This window comes from Oryctolagus cuniculus, chromosome 17, assembly GCF_051225735.1.
Source record: "Oryctolagus cuniculus isolate XC-2025 breed Fujian yellow rabbit chromosome 17, ASM5122573v1, whole genome shotgun sequence".
Taxonomy (NCBI): Eukaryota; Metazoa; Chordata; class Mammalia; order Lagomorpha; family Leporidae; genus Oryctolagus; species Oryctolagus cuniculus.
In genome coordinates this window covers 61,484,662-61,508,058 of record NC_142883.1, presented here as the reverse complement: position 1 = coordinate 61,508,058, position 23,397 = coordinate 61,484,662, and the positions used below count along the sequence as shown (strand labels likewise).

General features: G+C 45.7%; 1 long non-coding RNA gene across 2 annotated transcripts; it reads right to left on the bottom strand.

Annotated features, from left to right (window-relative positions):
* Positions 1–748: 748 nt before the first annotated feature.
* Positions 749–21,652, bottom strand: LOC149121268 (uncharacterized). 2 transcript variants are annotated; one of them, XR_016224355.1, is made up of 4 exons: positions 21,576–21,652; positions 18,443–18,511; positions 15,250–15,289; positions 749–892 (listed from the first exon to the last, which is right to left on the bottom strand). It is a non-coding gene; the product is annotated as an uncharacterized LOC149121268 (long non-coding RNA). The 2 variants fall into 2 exon arrangements; XR_016224356.1 differs by lacking the exon at positions 15,250–15,289.
* Positions 21,653–23,397: the final 1,745 nt, after the last annotated feature.

The following is a 23,397-nucleotide window of genomic DNA, read 5'->3' as shown; positions in this document are numbered from 1 at the left end:
TTCACATGGGGTTTCCCAGTGTCACCAAGGGCATTAAAGACAGGTGCAAAGGGACACAGAGTGTTCAGACCCTCATGGTGCCATTTTCTAATTACAGGTGATCTCAATACGAACAGCAAGTGGTATGTATTCGGGAATCACTTATTCCCTGTAGTATGAATAGTCCAGATGACAGCACAGATGGGACTATCTTGGTGGCTTTAGTGTGGAAGGCCACCTGATGCCCAATTCCTGCTATGAAAGAAGACTAGGAGTGCGGTGGTGGGAAATTAACTTCCTCATAAAGGGTAATGATCATTTTCTGGGGTCCCTGGAAGATACTGGCTTGTGCATGGGGGTGGGCTTTATCTATGTGGGTTTCCATGTATTACAGTTCTGAGTCTACAAGTTTGGCAGTTTGTGTGTATTACTCTAGTTATGTTCTTCTGAAGCCACTATCAGTTCTCTATAAAAAAACAATCACAGAGGTATTGCTGCATGGTTACAGGAATATGTATATAAAAAAGTGAGGGGTTTCAGATGCAGGCTGGAAGCATCGTATTTCAGTGCACTAGGGAAAGTGAGACGTTGAGAGGTGCTGCCGTCACCTCCTCTCCCTCCCTGGAAGGCTTGAAGCTGTGGTCAATGTCTGCCTGAAGGTCAGGTCCACAGAGCCCAGGAAGGGGCTGAGAGCACAGAGAAGGGGCAGGGTCATGCTGAGCAATCCAGGGAAGGAACGGGTGAGACTCTCTGTGAACACTTACTGTCTGTGTTTGTGTCTCTCAAGATTGGGTCTTGCAGAGCGTTTCGGACTATAACAGTGACGATGAAGTCTCTTCAGGTAGGAGCAACACCCACAAAGACCAGAGGGTCAAATTAGGGCAATGCTTGGGTTATCTGCTGCTTTGGACTCCTGAGAGGACATAGGAACAGAGGAAGAAAAAAGACATTGTATGTAGACGTCTGATTTGTTCTTTTTTATATTAATTATAGAGTAGGAAGAGGTTTTATGCCCATGGGATTGGAGCAATAGAACTTTTTATCATTTCTTGCTTTACTATTTAAAACTTTACATTTTCTTTAATACTGACCACCCCCGGCTTTTCCATTGCAAAGATCAAATCCACTGCATTGTGACAGGACAGCACTACCTTCGAATTGAACACAAGAGATGTCTGTGTTTTGCACTGACCAAAGTCTTCGTCCATTTCTGGCCACAACGTAATACCTGAGACTCTGTAACTAATCAGGAACAGAAATTTCTTTCTTACAAGGGTGCAGGTCAAAGAGCAAGGTGCTGCCATTGTGTCTCAGTAAGGGCTCCTTGCTTCATCCTCAGCTCAGGGCAGAAGGAAGAAGAGCACCCACCCCCCACACCCTCAGGGTCAGTTGAGTTAAAGAATACTTTCTCTGGGCTGACTGGGGAGACCCCAGCATCTTAGAGCTGTGAGGGCCAAGCATTACTCTGGGTTCATCTTGGCTTCCACATCTCATCCAAGTCTAGTGTTTGGAGTAGACTGTGTGACAGGCCATTATCCAGCTGCTACTGGAGACGCTGCATAGCTGTACAGGCTGCCCAGAGGATGTGTGTTAGGGGATCCTGGGCTGGACACACACGCGGTCCTGCTGACCTCATCTCCTGGAATGCACTGGGCTCAGTGGAGGGCCTCTGGGCAGCAGGACTGGGCATCACTGTTCCCCTCAGATGCACTGCTTCAAACACAGCCTGTTCCCCCTCCAGTCATGCCTAGCACGTTCCCTGTCCTCAGGCCTGCCAATGTCCTACTTCCCAGTCCTCCCACTGCTCAGTGAAAACCCTAGCAAGTCCCATTTATTGATATGGCCAAGAATACACCTGCTGTGGACACCCTGTTGCCTCCTTGGCCGACTACCAGAATTTGAACAAATTAAATTTCCTCTCCTCTTGGGGTCATCTTTTCAAGTGGATCAGGAAACATGGGATTCTTGTGATGATTCAATATTTCCAAACTCCATGAGGTTACCCCAGACATATGGGGTTGGCCCTCATTACCTTTCCAAGGCCCAACAAGCATCCATGACACTTGTTCCCCATGTAAGTGATCTATAGATGTATTGCTGTGCGTTGCAATATGTTTTTTAAAGATTTATCTACTTCTTGAAAGGCAGAGTTATAGACAAAGAGGGAAAATCAGAGAGAAATCTTCCATCCACTGGCTCAGTCCCCATAGAACCTCAATGAGCAGGTTGGGCCAGGCCAAATCAGGAGTCCAAAACTCCATCAGAGTCTCCCAAACAGCTGGCAGGGCCCAAGCACGAGACATCCTACACTGCTTTCTGAGGCACTTTAGCAGGGAACTGGATCAGAAGTGGAGGAGCAGGGACACCAACCAGTGATCCCATGGAGGGGTCCCCACAGGTGGCGCTTGAACCTGCTGCACCACAATGCCAGCCCCAGGTGGCAGTATATCTTTATCTTGGCCTCCAGAGCTCCCATATCAGACAATAATGTGATTGGTAGAAGATGACAAGGACAAAGGAAATGGAGAAGAGTTATGAGACAAAATAGAGGAAGGGAAACAGGAGGGATGGAAAACAATGAGTTGCATACATCGACCCAGTGGCTACCTATGGAGGAACAAGGTGACACTTCTTAGGCACAGTGATGGGAATCTGAGGCATTAAGAAGAAGGCAAAGTTCAGAGATCCTCTCACTTATTACAGAGGTGAAGCCATCTAGGCCCTGGGATAGGGATATAGACATGGGGTCCAAGGTTGGCCTACATCATCCAACCAGCAGCAGGCATCCGAGTCCTCACCTCAAGTCTAACTCTCCCCTTTCCTTCTCTCTGGCAACCTCAACACCCCTGCTCTGGTGCACATGGAAGGCTATGTGGCTGCATCCGAACATTCCCTCGGGAGCAGCGATCTGGGAGTAAGTGATTTCTTCTTTCATCTCTTTTCTGAAGTTCTGCAGGATTAGGGAAGGAAACCGATGAGCTGGGGAAGTTGTCTGTAGTTAACATGTGGGTCACAGGCTGGATCCTGGATCCTGAGGGTGAGGTCAGACTGGGCAGGATCACGGCCCCACCCTGTGTCATCAGACCCAGGGGAGTAGGCCTTGGCTTTTTAATCCCAGGACCAGGTTAGAACGGCTTACTTACACAAATCTACCAAAAACAGATGCTGCTGAATAAGTGGGGAAAAAGGGACACTAATCCACTCTTGGTGGGAACGCAAACTGGTAAAGCCTCTGTGGAAGCCAGTGTGGAGATTCCTCAGAAACCTGAATATAACCCTACCATACAATCCAGCCAATCCTCTCCTTGGAATTTACCCAAAGGATACTAAATTGGCAAATAAAAGAGCTGTCTGCACCTCAATGTTTATTGCAGCTCAATTCACAATAGCTAAGACATGGAATCGACCTAAATGCCCATCAACAGTAGACTGGATAAAGAAATTATGGGACATGTACTCTATAGAATACTATACAGCAGTAAAAAAAATGAAATCTGGTCATTTGCAACAAAATGGAGGAATCTGGCAAATATCAAGCTGAGTGAAATAAGCCAGTCCCAAAGGGACAAATATCATACGTTCTCCCTGATTGGTGACAACTAACTGAGCACCTAAAAGGAAACCTGTTGAAGTGAAATGGACACTATGAGAAACAGTGACTTGATCAGCCCTTGTCCTGACTGTCGAGGAACAACTTACTACTTTATTCCTTTTAGTATTTTTTTTGTTCTATTTAGTACCATTGGATGAACTCCTTAATTAACACACAATTATTCTAAAGTGTTGAAATTTAACTGAAAAGTGATCCCCATTAAATATAAGAGTGGAATAAGAGAGGGAGGAGATGTACAGTTTGGCACACGCACAATCAGACTTACCCCTAATGGTAGAGCTAGAAACATACCAGGGGATTCCAATTCAATCCCATCAAGGTGGCATGTACCAATGCCATCTCACTAGTCAAAGTGATCAGCTTCAGTTCATAATTGATCATAATGATAGGATTAATAGTCAAAGGGACACATAAACAAGACTAGTGTCTGCTAATACTAACTGATAGAATAAAAAAGGGAGAGAACGATCCAACATGAGAAGCGGGATACACAGCAGACTCACAGAATGGCAGATGTTTTAAACAGTGCTTTGGCCTCAGTTCAGCCCTTAAGGCATTCGGATCTGGCTGAAGAGCCCATGAGAGTATTTCCGGCATGGAAAGCCAAGACACTCAGGGAAAAAACAAATGACCTAAATAAAAGATCTCTGTGAGTGAGATCCCAGCGGAAAGAACAGGCCATCAAAGAAAGAGGTACCTTTCTCTGAAGGGAGGAGAGAACTTCCACTTTGACTATGGCCTTGTCTAAACAAGATGGGAGCTGGCGAACTCAAGAGGCTCCCAGGCCAGCGCCGTGGCTCACTAGGCTAATCCTCTGCCTGTGGCGCTGGAACCCCAGGTTCTAGTCCCGGTTGCCGCACTGGATTCTGTCCCAGTTGCTCCTCTTTCAGTGCAGCTCTCTGCTGTGGCCTGGGAAGGCAGTGGAGGATGGCCCAAATGCTTGGGCCCTGCACCCGCATGGGCAACCAGGAGGAAGTTGTCTCCTGGCTTAGGATCGGCGCAACAAGCCGGCTGCAGCACATTGGCCATAGCACCCATTTGGGGGGTTAACCAACGGAAGGAAGACCTTTCTCTCTGTCTCTCTCAATCACTGTCTAACTCTACCTGTACAAAAAAAAAAAAAGGATTCCATAGCGTTGGCAGCTCATGACAAGAGCCTTGGGTGATTACTGACATCATAAATAAGAGTGTCAATTGTTAGACCAACAACAGGTGTCACTGTGCACTTACTCCTCATGTCAGATCTCTGTCCTTAATGTGTTGTGCCATGTGAATTAACGGTATAACTGGTACTCAAACAGTGCTCTATACTTTGTGTTTCTGTGTGGGTGCAAAATGTTGAAATCTTTACTTAGTATATACTAAACTGATCTTCTGTATATAAAGATAATTGAAAATGAATCTTGATGTGAGTGGGATGGGAGAGGGAGTGGGAGATAGGATGGTTGCGGTGGGAGGGAGTTTATGGGGGAAAAAAGCCGCTACAATCCTAAAGTTGTACTTTGGAAATTTATATTTAGTAAATGAGAGAGAGAGAGAGAGAGAGAGAGAGAGAGAGAGAGAGAGAATCCCAGGGCCCGAGAGACTTGCCCTTTCCTGTGCATCAAGTTCACAGTTTAAGGGGTCTCCTCCCTGAAGGCTGTCCCATGAATGCCTGGGGGAATTCGCCCTAGCAAATGGGCCTCAGTGACCAGGACCCTGACTGCTGCTGAGTTCGGGAGATCCTGAGATCAGGAGCCCTGTGAGTGCTGTATTCCCACCCCACTGCCCACACCCCTGCTGCATCCCTGTCCCCCCACTGACCCCTGCTCCTGTGTCTTTCTTGCAGACATCTTCAGCTGCTCGGAAGTCTGCAGTGTGGAGTCCTTGGACCAGAGGAGCTGGAGCTTCCCACACCATTGGAAGCTTGAACCACACAGGAGGAGACACAACAGCAGCCACGGCCCTCCTCACCAGTCCTCTGTGAGCTCTGATATTAAATCATCACCGAGCACCAGTTGGTTTCATATGGTTTTGTCTAATAAAGCACAGTGTAGGAAAACAAGCTTAGCAAAGGTAGAAGTTCAAAGGGTCCGGGAGCAGTCACCTAGTGAGTGCCCTCACCAGCACTCTCTGGAAAGGAACCGGAAATATGTGGTCTCCACTGAAAGTCACTGCCAGGCATGGTCTTTTCAATCTCTGCTGCAGCAATGACTTCCTAGTGGTTGTGTTGTCTCATGTCTGCTCCTCCTCTGGAAGGGACCATGAGGTCCATCTCACCCAAGACCTCTCATGACCACCTGGACGCCAAAGCATTTTTCACCTAACGTCAGCTTGGTTGGCACAAAATTCCTGACTTATCCTTTCTCTTCTTGATTATTTTTTTTCTTTCTCCTGTATCTTTTATTTTAAAGTATTGATCCAAACAGCGAGGTTACAGTTCTAGCCCATCTTTCTGTCTCTCTCTCTCTCTTTTTTTTAACTTTTATTTAATGAATATAAATTTCCCAAGTACGACTTATGGATTACAATGGCTTCCCCCCCATACTGTCCCTCCCACCCACAAGCCCCCCCTTTCCCACTCCCTCTCCCCTTCCATTCACATCAAGATTCATTTTCGATTATCTTAATATACAGAAGATCAGCTTAGTATACATTAAGTAAAGATTTCAACAGTTTGCTCCCATGCAGAAACATAAAGTGAAAAATAATAGATGATTTTTTAAATGATGATGAAATCAGATCAGACCTATTGTCATGTTTAATCCCAGTGAGAGTCAAGTTGGGAATTGATAATTTCTTTTTTTTTTTACAGAAGATCAGTTTAGTATACATTAAGTAAAGATTTCAACAGTTTGCACCCCAATAGAAACCCAAAGTGAAATATACTGTTTGAGTACTCGTTATAGCATTAAGCCTCAATGTACAGCACATTAAGGACAGAGATCCTACATGAGGAGTAAGTGCACAGTGACTCCTGGTGTTGACTTTACAAATTGACACTCCTGTTTACGGCATCAGTAATCTCCCTATGCTCCAGTCATGAGATTCCAAGGCTATGGAAGCCTTTTGAGTTCTCTGACTCTTATCTTGTTTAGACAAGGTCATATTCATAGTGGAGGTTCTCTCCTCCCTTCAGAGAAAGGTACCTCCTTCTTTGAAGACCTGTTCTTTCCACTGGTATCTCACTCACAGAGATCTTTTTGCCAGAGTGTCTTGGCTTTCCATGCCTGAAATACTCTCATGGGCTTTTCAGCCAGATCCGAATGCCTTTAGGGCTGATTCTGAGGCCAGAGTGCTATTTAGGACATCTGCCATTCTATGAGTCTGCTGAGTATCTCACTTCCCATGTTGGATCACTCTCCCCTTTATTCTATCGGTTAGTGTTAGCAGGTACTAGACTTGTTTATGTGTCCCTTTGACTCTTAGTCCTTTCATTATGATCAATTGTGAACTGAAATTGATCACTTGGAATAGTGAGATGGCATTGGTACATGCCACCTTGATGGGATTGAATTGGAATCCCCTGGTATGTTTCTAACTCTACCGTTTGGGGCAAGGCAGCTTGAGCATGTCCCAAATTATACATCTCTTCCCTCTCTTATTCCCACTCTTATGTTTAACAGGGATCACATTTCAGTTAATTTTCAACACTTAATAATAACTGTGTGATAATTACAGAATTAAACCAGTCACATTAAGTAGAACAGACAAAAAAACTACTAAGAGGGATAATGTATTAAGTTGTTCATTAACAGTCAGGGCTATGCTGATCAAGTCACCATTTCTCATAGTGTCCATTTCACTTCAACAGGTTTCCTTTTTGGTGTTTGGTCAGTTGTCACCGATCAGGGAGAACATATGGTATTTGTCCCTTTGGGACTGGCTTACTTCACTCAGCATGATGTGTTCCAGATTCCTCCATTTTGTTGCAAATGACTGGATTTCGTTGTTTCTTACTGCGGTATAGTATTCTAAAGAATACATATCCCATAATTTCTTTATCCAGTCTACCGTTGATGGGCATTTAGGTTGGTTCCAGGTCTTGGCTATTGTGAATTGAGCTGCAATAAACATTAGGGTGCAGACTGCTTTTTTGTTTGTCAATTTAAATTCCTTTGGGTAAATTCCAAGGAGTGGGATGGCTGGGTCGAACGGTAGGGTTATATTCAGGTTTCTGCGGAATCTCCAGACTGACTTCCATAGTGGCTTGACCAGTTTGCATTCCCACCAACAGTGGGTTAGTGTCCCTTTTTCCCCACATCCTCGCCAGCATCTGTTGTTGGTAGATTTCTGAATGTGAGCCATTCTAACCGGGGTGAGGTGAAACCTCATTGTGGTTTTGATTTGCATTTCCCTGATTGCTAGCGACCTTGAACATTTTTTCATGTGCCTGTTGGCCATTTGGATTTCCTCTTTTGAAAAATGTCTATTGAGGTGGTTGGCCCATCTCTTAAGTGGGTTGTTGGTTTTGTTTTTGTGGAGTTTCTTGATCTCTTTGTAGATTCTGGTTATTAACCCTTTATCTGTTGCATAGTTTGCAAATATTTTTTCCCATTCTTTCGGTTGTCTCTTCACTCTCCTGACTGTTTCTTTTGCAGTACAGAAACTTCTCAATTTGATGCAATCCCAATAGTTGATTTTGGCTTTGACTGCCTGTGCCTCCCGGGTCTTTTCCAGAAATTCTTTGCCTGTGCCAATATCTTGAAGGGTTTCTCCAATGTTCTCTAGTAACTTGATGGTGTCAGGTCGTAGATTTAGGTCTTTAATCCATGTTGAGTGGATTTTTGTGTAAGGTGTAAGGTAGGGGTCTTGCTTCATGCTTCTGCATGTGGAAATCCAGTTTTCCCAGCACCATTTATTAAATAGACTGTCCTTACTCCAGGGATTGGTTTTAGATCCTTGGTCAAATATAAGTTGGCTGTAGATGTTTGGGTTGATTTCTGGTGTTTCTATTCTGTTCCATTGGTCTATCCATCTGTTTCTGTACCAGTACCATGCTGTTTTGATTACAACTGCCCTGTAGTATGTCCTGAAATCTGGTATTGTGATGCCTCCGGTTTTGTTTTTGTTGTACAAGATTGCTTTAGCTATTCGAGGTCTCTTGTGCCTCCATATGAATTTCAGCATCATTTTTTCTAGATCTGAGAAGAATGTCTTTGGTATCTTGATTGGGATTGTATTGAATCTTTAAATTGCTTTTGGGAGAATGGACATTTTGATGATGTTGATTCTTCCAATCCATGAGCATGGAAGAATTTTCCATTTTTTGGTATCCTCTTCTATTTCTTTCTTTAAGATTTTGTAATTCTCATTGTAGAGATCTTTAACGTCCTTGGTTAAGTTTATTCCAAGGTATTTGATTGTTTTTGTAGCTATTGTGAATGGGATTGATCTTAGCAGTTCTTTCTCAGTCATGGCATTGCTTGTGTATACAAAGGCTGTTGATTTTTGTGCATTGATTTTATATCCTGCCACTTTGCCAAACTCCTCTATGAGTTCCAATAGTCTCTTAGTAGAGTTCTTTGGATCCTCTAAGTACAGAATCATATCGTCTGCAAAGAGGGATAGTTTGACTTCTTCCTTCTCAATTTGTATTCCTTTGATTTCTTTTTCTTGTCTGATGGCTCTGGCTAAAACTTCCAGAACTATGTTAAATAGCAGTGGTGAGAGTGGGCATCCCTGCCTGGTGCCAGATTTCAGTGGAAATGCTTCCAACTTTTCCCCATTCAATAGGATGCTGGCTGTGGGTTTTTTATAAATTGCTTTGATTATATTGAGGAATGTTCCTTCTATACCCAATTTGCTTAGAGTTTTCATCATGAAAGGGTGTTGAATTTTATCAAATGCTTTCTCTGCATCAATTGAGATAATCATATGGTTTTTCTTCTGCAGTCTGTTAATGTGGTGAATCACATTGATTGATTTGCGAATGTTGAACCATCCCTGCATACCAGGGATGAATCCCACTTGGTCTGGGTGGATGATCTTTCTGATGTGTTGTTGTACTCTATTGGCCAGAATTTTATTGAGGATTTTTGCGTCTATGTTCATCAGGGATATTGGTCTGTAATTTTCTTTCAGTGCTGCATCTTTCTCTGGCTTAGGGATTAAGGTGATGCTGGCTTCATAGAGAGAATTTGGGAGGATTCCCTCTTCTTCGATTGTTCTGAATAGTTTGAGAAGAATTGGAGTTAGTTCTTCTTTAAATGTCTGGTAGAATTCAGCAGTGAATCCATCTGGTCCTGGGCTTTTCTTTGTTGGGAGGGCCTTAATTACTGTTTCAATTTCTGTTTCAGTTATGGGTCTATTTAGGTTTTCTGTCTTCATGGTTCAATTTTGGTAGATTGCATGTGTCCAGGAATCTATCCATTTCTGATAGGTTTTCCTGTTTGCTGGCATACAGGTCCTTGTAGTAATTTCTGATGATTCTTTTTATTTCTGTGGTGTCTGTTGTTAGGTTTCCTTTTTCATCTCTGATTTTATTGATTTGGGTCTTTTCTCTTCTTTTTTTAGTTAGTTGGGCCAATGGGGTGTCAATTTTGTTTATTTTTTCAAAAAACCAGCTTCTCGCTAGGCTGATTATTTGTAGTTTTTTTTTGGATTCAATCCTGTTAATTTCTTCTCTGGTTTTAATTATTTCTCTTCTCCTACTAGATTTGGGTTTGGTTTGCTGCAGTTTTTCTAGGTCCTTGAGATGCGCTGAACGCTCATTTATTTGGTACCTTTCCAATTTCTTGATATAGGCACCTATTGCTATAAATTTGCCTCTCAATACTGCTTTTGCTGTATCCCATAAGTTTTGATATGTTGTGTTGTTGTCTTCATTTACTTCCAGAAAGTTTTTGATTTCTCTTTTGATTTCTTGAATGACCCAGTGTTCATTCAGGAGCATGTTGTTCAGTCTCCATGTGTTTGCATACTTTCTGGGGTTTCCTGAGTTGCTAATTTCCAGCTTCATTCCGCTGTGGTCTGAGAAGCTGCATGGTATGATTCTAATTCTTTTAAATTTGCTGAGACTTGCTTTATGGCCTAGTATGTGATCAATCCTAGAGAAGGTTCCATGCACTGCTGAGAAGAATGTGAAGTCTGTAGATGTAGGGTTGAAAGTTCTGTAGATATCTGTTAGATCCATTTGGGCAATAGTGTCAATTAAATCTGCTGTTTCCTTGTTGATCTTCTGTCCGGATGATCTATTTCTGAGAGTAGAGTATTGAAGTCCCCCAGTACTATTGTATTGGAATCTAAATCTCCCTTTAAGTCCCTTAACATATCTTTTAAATAGACCGGTGCCCTGTAATTAGGTGCATATACATTTATAATAGTTACATCTTCCTGTTGAATTGAACCCTTAATCATTATATAGTGTCCCTCTTTGTCTCTCTTAACAGTTTTTGTATTAAAGTTTATTTTGTCTGATATTAATATGGCTACACCTGCTTTTTTTTGGTTTCTGTTGGCATGGGATATCTTTTTCCAACCTTTCACTTTCAGTCTGCATGCCTCTTTGTTAGAGAGATGTGTTTCTTGTAGGCAACAAATCGTTGGGTTGTGTTCTTTGAGCCAGTCAGCCAAACAGTGTCTTTTAACTGAAGAATTCAGACCATTAATGTTCAATGTGACTATTGATACGTAGTAACTTTGCCCTGCCATTTTCCCGGAAATATTTTCTAGTATATGCTTTGAGCTTCCCATGCTCTTTTACTGGTAGGTGTTCTTCCTTTCCCTTCTTTCATATTGATGGCCATGTTTCTGTGTTTCTGAGTGTAGCACATCTTTAAGTATCTTTTGCAGGGCCGGGCGAGTGGCCACAAAGTCTTTCAATTTCTGTTTGCTGTGAAAGGTCTTTATTTCACCTTCATTCACAAATGAGAGCTTTGCAGGATATAATATTCTGGGCTGGCAATTTTTCTCTCTTAGCACCTGTGCTATGTCTCGCCATTCCCTCCTAGCCTGTAGTGTTTCTGATGAGAAGTCTGCTGTGAGTCTGATTGGAGATCCTCTGAGAGTAATCTGACGTTTCTCTCTTGCACATTTTAGGATCTTTTCTTTATGTTTCACTGTGGTAAGTTTAATTACCATGTGTCGTGGTGAGGATCTCTTTTGGTCATGGTTATTGGGGGTTCTATGAGCTTCCTGTACTAGGATGTCTCTGTCCTTCTCCAAACCTGGGAAGTTCTCTGCTAGTATCTCACTAAAAAGGCCTTCTAATCCTTTCTCTCTCTCCATGCCTTCAGGAACTCCTAGAACTCGAATGTTGGTTTTTTTAATAGTATCCTGTAGATTCCCAACAATATTTTTTAGATTTCTAATTTCCTCTTCTTTTCTTTGGTTTGACTGTATGTTTTCCTGTGCTCTATCTTCTAAGTCCGATATTCTCTCTTCTTCTTCACCCATTCTGTTTTTAAGGCTTTCTAATGTGTTTGTCATTTGATCTATTGAGCTCTTCATTTCTCTTCACTATCACACTTTCCTGTTCTACTAGTTTCTGAGTTTCATTTTGATTCTTCCTTAAAATTTCATTTTCACGAGAGAGATTTTCAATCTTGTCCATTAAGTATTTCTGTAGTTCAAGGATTTGCTTTTGAAAACTTCTCAATGTTCTTATCATAAATTTTTTGAAATCCATATCTTGCATTTCTTCTATCTCATCATCTTCATAATCTTGGTTTGGGGTGTTTTGTTTATTTGGAGGCATCATAGTGTCATGGTTGATCTTGTTCCCTCGATTTCTGTGTTTGTTACTCGGCATAGTTAATTCTTCTTTCATCACTGTGCGTTTTTTTTTTTATTTTATACTATGTCCCTGTTAAGTGGACTGCCTGCTGTTGGAGGAGCCTTGGAGGCTTGAGATGGGTGCGGCCTGAGAGCTCTGCTTGGTTCTTCCTGGTTAAGGGTGTGCAAAGGTGACACCCTCAGGTTATGCGTGGTAAATCTCTCTCTATTTATTTATTTATTTATTTATTTATTTTGTTTATTCAGGGGCAAGTAACACCGCAAGGCATGGCAGAACTGATGGTATTTAGCTTCCAGTCTCTGGCTTCTACCCACAGAGTCTGTTTAGGCTCCTTTGGACTCCCACTGGGTTGCCTAGGCTACTGAATTGTAGTGACTCAGTTCCTTAGCTCTCCCCCATTGATATGTAAATCCAGAGAGGGGGCCTGTGCTTTGTCTCTTGTGAATTCTTCAAGCCTTGCAGCCTTGCAACCTTTCCAAGGTTAGGGGAAAGAGAAACCCCCAAGCTTTTTTCCTTCTTTCCGGTAGTGAGTTTGCTGCACTTTCCGGCCCCCCTCTAGATTCTGACCCCCGTTTCCCCACCAATGTCTCGGGTTATTGAGCTCACCTCCCCTTCTAGCGCCGATGTGTGGACTCGGAGCCCTGGACGTCCCAAATCTCCCCGCTGTTGTCTGTGTGGCATGCACTCCCCTTCGAGCACTGGCGCGCAGACCCTGCGGCTTCCGCGGCTCGGTCCCGCGGCTTGGCTTCCCCGCGGTGGGCGACCTTGTTCTCCCAGTAGGTCCTCCGATTCACAGCCACTTGATCCAGAAGAGTTTCCTCTGCAACATTTTCCTGGTTCTTTTTTCTGAGGCTACCATAACTCCTCTTTTATTAAACTAAATTTTCCCGGACTATCGGTGCGCGCCCTCACTATTCTGCCATCTTGGCTCCGCCCTCTTTCTGTCCATCTTCTTGAGTATCTTAAATACATTTTTATTCCCCTGACCCAGACTCTCTGTCTCTACAAGACTGGTGAGAGTCTCATTTTCATTTCCTCCTGTGCCGCTCATCCTTGAACTCTAGATGCATGAACACATTTTCTTTTAATTCACAGATGCTACTACTAGAGTATCAGTGACATCAGTCACTCAAAGTCAGACCCAGGATTCTGTGAAGTAGTCTGGGAGTATACTTCATAGCAGAAGAAGTCTGAATTCTAATTATTAGTCTGGATCACTGCATTGGTTCCCTCTTCCAGGAATCCCATTCATACACATGCATGGATTCACCTTTGGTATTTCCCTCTCGTGTTCTAAAATCTTCAGTAAACTTCCTATTCTTAACAGTATTTCCCTTTATGCCACCTTCTGCTTCTTCTAAGGCACAGTCCGTTCCTGTGTTTCTTGTGGTTTGCATTTCAAGGCTGATGTTATTTTCCCCTGTTTTCCTTCTTCTTTCCTGTGTCCTGCCCATCCATTTCTGAGTTTCCCTGATTCTTAGTAATGATGTCCCTTCACACTTGGTACCATTGTCTTGGTGATTTTTCCTTCATCCTGAAAACGACTCTGCTCCACACACAAAGGACACCAAGATCGGAGTCTGTTCATGTGTGGCGTGGTTCCTTCTTTGTTTCGATTACTGATTCTCCCTCTGGTACCCTTGTATGATCCATCAATATGTTGTTGTCATCCTTTTTACAGAAAATTAGGTTTTGGAAATTCTGAATGAGCAACAGCATTCAGAAATGCCTGTCTCGCCTCACCCTGCTTTCTCAGTTGTTTCTGCGCAATGCTAAATAATACAACACCTAATCTCCTGCCTCTGTAGTTCATTGTTTCATGAACCTCCCCTCTCAATCAGTCTGACCTGATTATTCTTAATCAGTAGAAGTCCTGTTATGGAGGACAACAGCCCCTAAGTTCCCAAATCTAGATTCATTCCCTTTATACAGAGAGGCAGTGTCAGAATCCTGGAGCTCATGGAGTTATTTCTATCGTGTGTCTACAAAATGCTTCCCTGAGTTACTGGTTGCCCTTTCTCTGTTGGTCCCTATTTCATTCATAGGATCATTAGGTCTGAGTTTCTTCTGGTTTATTTGAGTCACAAATTAAAAAATCAATGTTTTTCTACTTATTTTTGTGTCATTTGAATTTAATAATTTTCACTTTATATCAATCTCATTTCAGAAAAATCTGGTTTAAACTACAGTAATTTTTTTATTAATTAGTGATTTTATTCCTATTGAATTCCTAAGATTACAAGACAGTTTGAGTTTATGGAAAAACTGGACATAAGTGAGTTCAATATACACACAACTCAGAGAAACACACAGTGGAACACGCACAGACACTTAAATCTCTCCCCACTGGCAACCATGGGGGCCATAAGATAGGATCGTTGGGTCTCCCCAGACTTCCCTGCCCTAGAGATGGACCAGTCCACCTGGAGGCCCAGCTACCTGTCTTGCTTGGAGACAACATGCTTAGCCCTCCCCACCTCTGGAGGGGGCTTCAGGACCCAGATCTGGGGTACCTCACCTGTGGGTAACACAGGATGTGAGAGACCATGTGACCAGGTCAGAGGTAAGTGTTGGACCTCCCCATGTTGTTGTAAAGAACTGTGTCTGATTTGAAGCCTCCACTGTGGGAAGAAGAGGGTACCCCAACTGTTGCAGTGGGGAGCCAAGCACCCCCACACAAGGCCAATGTCTAGTCCAGCATCAGGGGTTTGGGTCAGCCAAAAGTCCCTGTAGCCTCCATCCATGCAGAGCTCAAGATGTGTCTTGGCTCATCAATGGGAGGTTGAATCCTTGGGGTGTTTGTAGCCAAAATAATGCTCTTGGAGTAATCCTAGGCTACATCCAATTAAATCAATGTACATAAACTTTGAGGATCCCCCAAAGACGTGTGTACAATGTCACTATCACACTAGTCTAGGAATGTAGGAAATTGTTCCTGTACCTGTGTGATGGTGCTGTTGTGTCTGGGATACTTCAACATTCTAGGAGGGAAGAATTTATTAATATCATTATTTCAAAAATGTATATACAAGGGAATATATAAACATATATATAACAGAAGTAAGTAATAGAGATTGAAGTAAACCTTCAGTTTCCAAATACTTAAGTTTATAACAAGAAAGTGTGCATATGCAAATTAAATATACAGACAACAAAGGCAGACACATACAAATGGCATATACACAATGTCCTTGTCCATAGCTCACTGGGCTCTCCTCTCCACTACAGTCAATCTGGGGCATAAACACCAAGAGCCTTTGGCTGACACCATCACCAGGGAAATGTCCCTGAACCACCCTGACCAAAAGGGAGCCTGTTCTCAGTAGGAAGCCGGGCACACTTTGGAATCGTATGTACCAGAAGGACCAGCCATTTCCAGAGTAACCCACGGGACCCAGAGTCATGGGTGCTGATGGGGTTGGCTGGAGCTGGGTGTCTACCCTAAGAACTTTCCCTCACTCTGTGTTCTGAGGTTACCCTGGAGGAAGCAAATATAGCCACAGGGTAAGGTGGCACCAGGCTGTGGGGACAACTGTCCAGGTAGGACAGCAAGAGGGAGGTTGAGGGCTCCCAAGGGCCAGGGAGAGACCCCAGTCCCTGAATGCCACACACAGTTTGAAAGCATGGTCTGCCCTCGAACTCCTCTGTCCTGGAGAGAACGGCATAGCCACCTGGAGGGCCAGCTCCCTGGGGTGCTGGGGAATAAGCAGGGACCATGTGTCTTAGGCCTCCTGCACTCTCAGAGGGGCACTCGGGATGCACAGCTGGTCTACAATCCCTTCTGGGCAACGTGACTTGTGATGCAGCATATTGGGCCGTGTGGATGCGTAAGGAGTGCGTCCAATTTAGGGCATCCAATGGCGAGTGAAGAGGGTTATTCTAACTGTTGCATAGGGTGGAGATGTCAAGTTCCCGTGCACTTGTTCATGTAGGGTCACATTAGGGACCCTAATTGTTCATGTAGGGTCACATGAACATGTAGGGTCACATCTGGCCAGGGTTCCAGATGTCTCTTGGTTCATAAATGGAAGGCTGATGTCTGCATGGAGTGTACTGCAAGATTTATCTCTTAGGAAAACACTTAGTGATACCGACTGAGGCAAACATATGCAAGTACTGAACAAGTCATGAAACAGATGGACATAACTGAATAAATATTCACATGTGCTATAAAATGTAGAACATTTTAATTTGACCTTTATACTCATATCCTTGTACCTGGGATGCTTCATTATCCTAGGGAGAGGGAGATTATGACTTTTTTTTAACCACAAAGGTATACATAAACACATATGTCCTCAGAAATAATGCAGGCAGAAATAAAACTATGGTTCCCAATGGTTCATAGTTTACGAAAAATGAACATATAAAATTCAATATACATATACATCAAGGAAGCACAACCTCTCTCTCTCGTCAGTGACCACTGGTCCCTTCCTTCCGCTGCTGGCAATTACGATGGCCATAAACATCCAAGGAGACCCTTGGCATCCAGGGTTCCTTGCAGGACCCCAGTCACCAGTGTTGTCACGGCAGCAGCCCTGACCACAGGGACCTCCCTCTGAGTGTGACCTGACTGTGCTTTCCGAAGATTTTCCCCAGAAGGAAAACCATGTATTTTTTTTTATTTTTATTTTTTGACAGGCAGAGTGGACAGTGAGAGAGAGACAGAGAGAAAGGTCTTCCTTTGCCGTTGGTTTACCCTTCAATGGCCGCCGCGGCCGGCGCGCTGTGGCCGGCGCACCATGCTGATCCGTAGCCAGGAGCCAGGTGCTTCTCCTGGTCTCCCATGGGGTGCAGGGCCCAAGCACTTGGGCCATCCTCCACTGCCTTCCCGGGCCACAGCAGAGAGCTGGCCTGGAAGAGGGGCAACCAGGACAGAATCCGGCACCCCGACCGGGACTAGAACCCGGTGTGCCGGCGCCGCAGACGGAGGATTAGCCTAGTGAGCCGCGGCGCCGGCAGAAAACCATGTCTTCAACACCTTGGCACTGCAGAGACTGGGTGCAGACAGGCGGCGGGAGCAGTGTCACTTCTGAGAACATTCTCTCTGTGATCGGGGCTTTTCTTGTGGGCAGTTATGACAGCACCAGGCTGGAAGAACAGCCCTGACACTGTGTGGCTGAAAGTGTGTGTCTGGTGACCTCCCAGAGCCAGGGAACGGCCCAAGTACCTGACGGCCACACCGTGTGAAAGAGCCAGACCCTGCCCAAACATCCTTGTTCTAGAGAGAGCGAGCAGGCTGGCTGGAGGGCCACCTCACAGTCTTGGAAACTGCATGTGTTTTTTTTTTTAATTTATTTTTTTGACAGGCAGAGTGGACAGTGAGAGAGAGAGAGAGACAGAGAGAAAGGTCTTCCTTTGCCGTTGGTTCACCCTCTAATGGCCACCGCGGCCAGAACGTTGCGGCCGGTGCACCACGCTGATCCGATGGCAGGAGCCAGGTACTTATCCTGGTCTCCCATGGGGTGCAGGGCCCAAGCACTTGGGACATCCTCCACTGCACTCCCTGGCCATAGCAGAGAGCTGGCCTGGAAGAGGGGCAACCGGGACAGAATCCGGTGCCCCGACCGGGACTAGAACCCGGTGTGCCGGGGCCACAAGGCGGAGGATTAGCCTAGTGAGCCGTGGCGCCGGCCGAGAAACTGCATGTCTTAAACCTCCCGTGTTTTGCTGGGGCACTGTGGATTCCGTGGCTGGTTAACCAGCACTAGTGGGCAGCAGGACACAAGGGAGGCCCATGTCACTGGGTCTGAGGGTGAGTGTTGGGGGCTAGCCCAAGGAGATGCATAAGGAGTGTGTCTAACTTTGGGCCCACTCTTCCTGGCTAACGAGCATTAGCCCAACTGCTAGGGGTGGGTGGGGACATGCACTGCCCATGGATAAGTCCAGGACAAGGGAAGACCTAAGACTTTGGAAAGTCTGGGTCCTCTCCCACTGCAATGCAGTGAGTTTTCCAGATGGCTCTCTGTTTACCAATTGGGAGTTGAGACCTACAGGTGCACATAGTAGAAATAATGCACTTGGAAAAATCTTTGGTTATATACACTTATGTAAACACATGTAACTATTGAACAAACCTCCAAAGACATGCATATAACTGAACAAATACTCACTGAAAATTATTCCCTTACCTGGGTAGCTGTGTCCTTGTCACTGACACACTTCAGTATCCTGGGGGTAACAACTCATGGACATTTTTTCTAGAGATGCAGACATACAGACACATATGTTTCAAAAACAATTCAGGTGGAAATAAACCTGACTCAAAATACATGAGCTTATAGGAAAGTGTACATATACAAATAAATGTGCACACAATGTAGGAAGACACATGTAATCTAACACACACACACACACACTTAATCTGTTTGTCCATGGGCCACTGGGTCCTCCCCTCCCCTACTAGCATAAACACCCCAGGTGCACTGTTGCTACCACATAGAGGAGCTCTTGGCTAACACCAGTCACTAAGACCTCATCGCTGAACCTGTCCTGACAACAGGAACCTCACTCTGAGTGAGGGGCCGGCCACTCTTCCCAAAGATGTGCACCAGAAGGAAAATCGTGTTTGAATGCCCATGGGACTCAGAGACTTGAGTGCCAGTGGGGGTGGTTGGAGCTGGCTCTGTGCTCTGAGATTACCCTGGGGGCAGTACACGAATGCACCAGGTGAGATGGCATCAGTCTTGAAGGGCAGCGCTGTGGGGCGGGACAGCAAGGTGGGAGTCTGAAACTCCCCAGGGACACGGATAGGCCCAGACCCAGACGCTATATCCTAAACCTTCCAGGTGAACTCATTGTCCTTCCTTGTCTCTGTCTGTCATTAGGAATGAGTAGGAGAAGGCTGGCATACAATTCTCTTGTCTCATGTCTAGAGACTGATACAATTCTAAGATGTCCTAAATGTATTTATAAGGTTGGAGAAAGAAAAAAAAGCAGTCCAGTGAACAGATTGGGACCAAAACAGAAATAGCAAGAAAAAGCTGCTCCCCACTCCTACACCTGCATTAAGCCTCCACTCAGCACCCAGGAGCAGGGCATCAAGGGTTCTTTCCACTTTTCCTTTTTTTAAAAAATGTATTGGCCAGCGCCGTGGCTCACTAGGCTAATCCTCCACCTGCGGCGCCGGCACCCCGGGTTCTAGTCCCAGTCGGGGCGCCAGATTCTGTCCCGGTTGCCCCTCTTCCAGGCCAGCTCTCTGCTGTGGCCAGGGAGTGCAGTGGAGGATGGCCCAGGTGCTTGGGCCCTGCACCCCATGGGAGACCAGGAGAAGTACCTGGTTCCTGGCTTCGGATTAGCGCAGTGCACTGGCCGCAGCGCACTGGCCGCGGTGGCCATTGGAGGGTGAACCAATGGCAAAAAGGAAGAGCTTTCTTTCTGTCTCTCTGTCACTGTCCAGTCTGCCTGTCAAAAAAATTATTTATTTGAGGGCCGGCGCCGCGGCTCACTAGGCTAATCCTCCGCCTAGCGGCGCCGGCACACCGGGTTCTAGTCCCGGTCAGGGCACCGGATTCTGTCCCGGTTGCCCCTCTTCCAGGCCAGCTCTCTGCTGTGGCCAGGGAGTGCAGTGGAGGATGGCCCAGGTGCTTGGGCCCTGCACCCCATGGGAGACCAGGAAAAGCACCTGGCTCCTGGCTCCTGCCATCGGATCGGCGCGGTGCGCCCGCCGCAGCAGCGGCCATTGGAGGGTGAACCAACGGCAAAGGAAAACCTTTCTCTCTGTCTCTCTCTCTCACTGTCCACTCTGCCTGTCAAAAAAAAATTATTTATTTGAAAGACAGAGTTACAGAGCTAGAGAGGGAGACACATAGAGAAAGAGATCTTCCATCTGCTGGTTCACTCCCCAAACACCTACAACGGCCGGAGCTAGGTCTCCCGCATAGGTGCAGGAGCCCAAGTACTTGGCCATCCTTCACTGCTTTCCCGGGCACATTAGTAGGGACCTGGATCAGAAGTGGAGTGGCTGGGACTCAAACTGGCACCCATACGGGATGCCAGCATCACAGGCAGTGGCTTTACCTGCTACGCCACAAGCCCCCTCCATTCTTCACCCAGCAACACCAAGTCATGCACTCTCCTTGAATACTAAAGATGTGCTCTGTGCTTGTCCACTGCTCTTATCTGTAGGCAGTGCAGGCTCAGTGGGAGCCATGCATACTTTCTTCTCCCCAGACTTGCAGTGTGAAATATGCCAGCTGTGTAGATTTGACACACAGCTCTCCAGTGCTGGCTACCCCTGGTGCCAAGGGCTGCTGGAACTTGTCCAAGACCAGTCCTTTCTTCCTGGCTGGCATCTGTTATGACTCAACAAATCCTTTCATTTCAGAGACATCTAAAGGGATTCAATATTTTATTCATGACAAACGTTAATAAATGAAAGAAGAAATATATCTCTTCATTCTGATGGTGTCACAAAATGAATCCCTAGGGCCAGTGCTGTGGTGCAGATTAATCTGCAGCCTGGCATCCCATATGGGCGCTGGTTCAAGTCCTGGTCGCTCCACTTCTGATCCAGCTCCCTTCTAATGCACCTGGGAAAGCAGTGGAAGATGGCCCCATCGTTTGGGCCCCTGCACCTACCTGGGAGACCCAGAAGAAGCTCCTGGCTGCTAGTTTCAGATTGGCCCAGCTCTGGCCTTACAGCCATTTGGAGAGTGAACCAGCAGATGGAGGACCTTTCTATCTCTCCTTCTCTCTGAAACTGCCCCTCAAATAAATAAATAAATAAATAAGTAAACCCTTTGTTAAAAATGACCAGGTATCAATAAACACCTTGCCTACTGTTTCCTTCTTGTTTCTGAGTTTATCCTTTGGGTGGACTCAGGTGGGCTTGTTTCCCATTCAGTGCAATGCACACTCACTGTTTTTTTTCTTTCTTTCTTTCTTTTTTTTTTTTGACAGGCAGAGTTAGACAGTGAGAGAGAGAGACAGAGAAAAAGGTCTTCCTTCCATTGGTTCACCCCCCAAATAGCTGCTATGGCCGGCGATGCGTAGATCCAAAGCCAGGAGCCAAGTGCTTCCTCCTGGTCTCCCATGTGGGTGCAGGGCCCAACCACTTGGGCCATCCTGCACTGCCCTCCCGGGCCACAGCAGAGAGCTGGACTGGAAGAGGGGCAACCAGAACTAGAACCCGGCGCCCATATGGGGTGCCAGCACCGAGGGCGGAGGTTTAACCAAGTGAGCCACTGTGCCGGCTCTCGCTGGTTTCCATCAAACACTTGGAGCCAAATGGTGGCTGTGGCAGATGGAATGACTTAAGCTTACCTGTTCAGTGAGGGCTGCAGCTTTGGAACAATGCAGTCAACTCTCCGCAGCTGCAGGTCCTGCCTCTGTGGGTTTCTAATATTTATAACAATGTTAATAATTACAAATAATCATAGCATTCTAATATTCTGATATAAGTACTAAGATTTATACAATGCATATTTGTTATATATATTCAACGTATCTTAGTATCTGTGATTACACACATTAGTATCTGTATATTAATCACTATAACTTCTATATAACGAAAATGAGTTACATAAGCATTATTTTACCACAGCAAGCCTCACGCCCTATCACCCACCCAACCGCTAACTCCTACCACGCACCGGTCAATCAGCCCCAACTGTAACCGTCCGAGCGTCCGTTGGGCCCCCACTCCCCCACCCCCACCTCCCGCTCAGGACCCGCCACCTGGCCGGCCTCACTGGACGATATAAAAGTGGACGATGGGGGGCGCTTGACCACCGGCACTAACGTACAGGGGCAGAGCCAGACAGGAGCATGGAGGTGCACGGACCTGGACCACCTCCCTCCCGCCGGGCAGGGAGAGGACATCCCGTGTGGCCCTGGGACGTCCGCCTCGGAGCTCGCTCCAGCACAACCGCCCCCGATGCACGAGGGACACCGCCCTCGACCTCGGCCGCGCGGGCCAGTCCCCAGGTCTGGGGTCGTGGATTGCAGGAGAGCGGCCTGTCAGGGGCGCCCAGAGCCGCGCAGCCCCGGTGGACCAGGAAGTCCTCCAACAATCCACACGATCCTGTCACGTGGGGCTGGAGACGGTATTTCAGGCTTAAAGTTCAGAAGATGGAGGCAACGACCATGACCTTGACACATAAAGTTTAAACAGCATTCACAAGAGAACAAGATGGCAAAATTGGTACCATTTCTTCCAATGAGTGTGCATTAGGGATTTTGTTTGCCCATAACATACATAGTGCCTGTTAAACATGTACAATTTTATGTCTCTTATTTTATTATTCTTTTAAAAATTTATTTGAAAGCTAGAATTACAATGCGGGGCAGGGAGAGATCGAGTCTGTATCTGCCAATTCACTCCCAAGATGGCTGCTACAAGTCAAGCCTGGGTCAGTCCAAAGCCAGGAGCTTAATCCAGTGTCCCCAGTGGGTGGCAGGGGCCCAGGCACTTGGGCCAGGTTCCTCTGCTTTTCTCAGGCCATTAGCAGAAATCTGGATTGGAAGTGGAGCAGCCAGGGTGTGAACCAGCGCCAATACGGGATGCACACATTGCAGGTGGCGGTTTGACCCGCTGTGCCACACATTTATAGGAAAGAACATTGATTTCAGCATAATATATTATAACAACCAAAAACTGAGATGAGGGAAATACAGGCATTCTGTAGGAGCAGCCAGATTCAACACATTCCAATGCATCTGTACAGCTTAATGCTATGATTCTGCAGCTTATTTTTAATGAGTTAAACATTGTTAATGAAATGCTGAATAAAAAATGCAAGTTGTAGGGCTGCTCTGTGGCGTAGTAGGCTAAGCCTCCGCCTATGGCACCCGTATCCCTGATGGGCACCATTCGTGTCCCAGCTGCTCCTCTTCCCATCCAGCTCCCTGCTTATGGCCTGGGAAAGCAGTAGAAGATGCCTGAAGTGCTTGGGTTCCTGCACCCACGTGGAGACCAGAAGAAGCTCTTGGCACCTGACTTTGGATAGGCTCAGGTCCGGCCATTGTGGCCATGTGGGGAATGAATCAGTGGATGGAAGACCTCTCTCTCTGTGTCTCCCTCTCTCTCTAACTCTGCCTTTTAAATAAATAAAATCTTTAAAAAATGAAATTATACATTTATCTT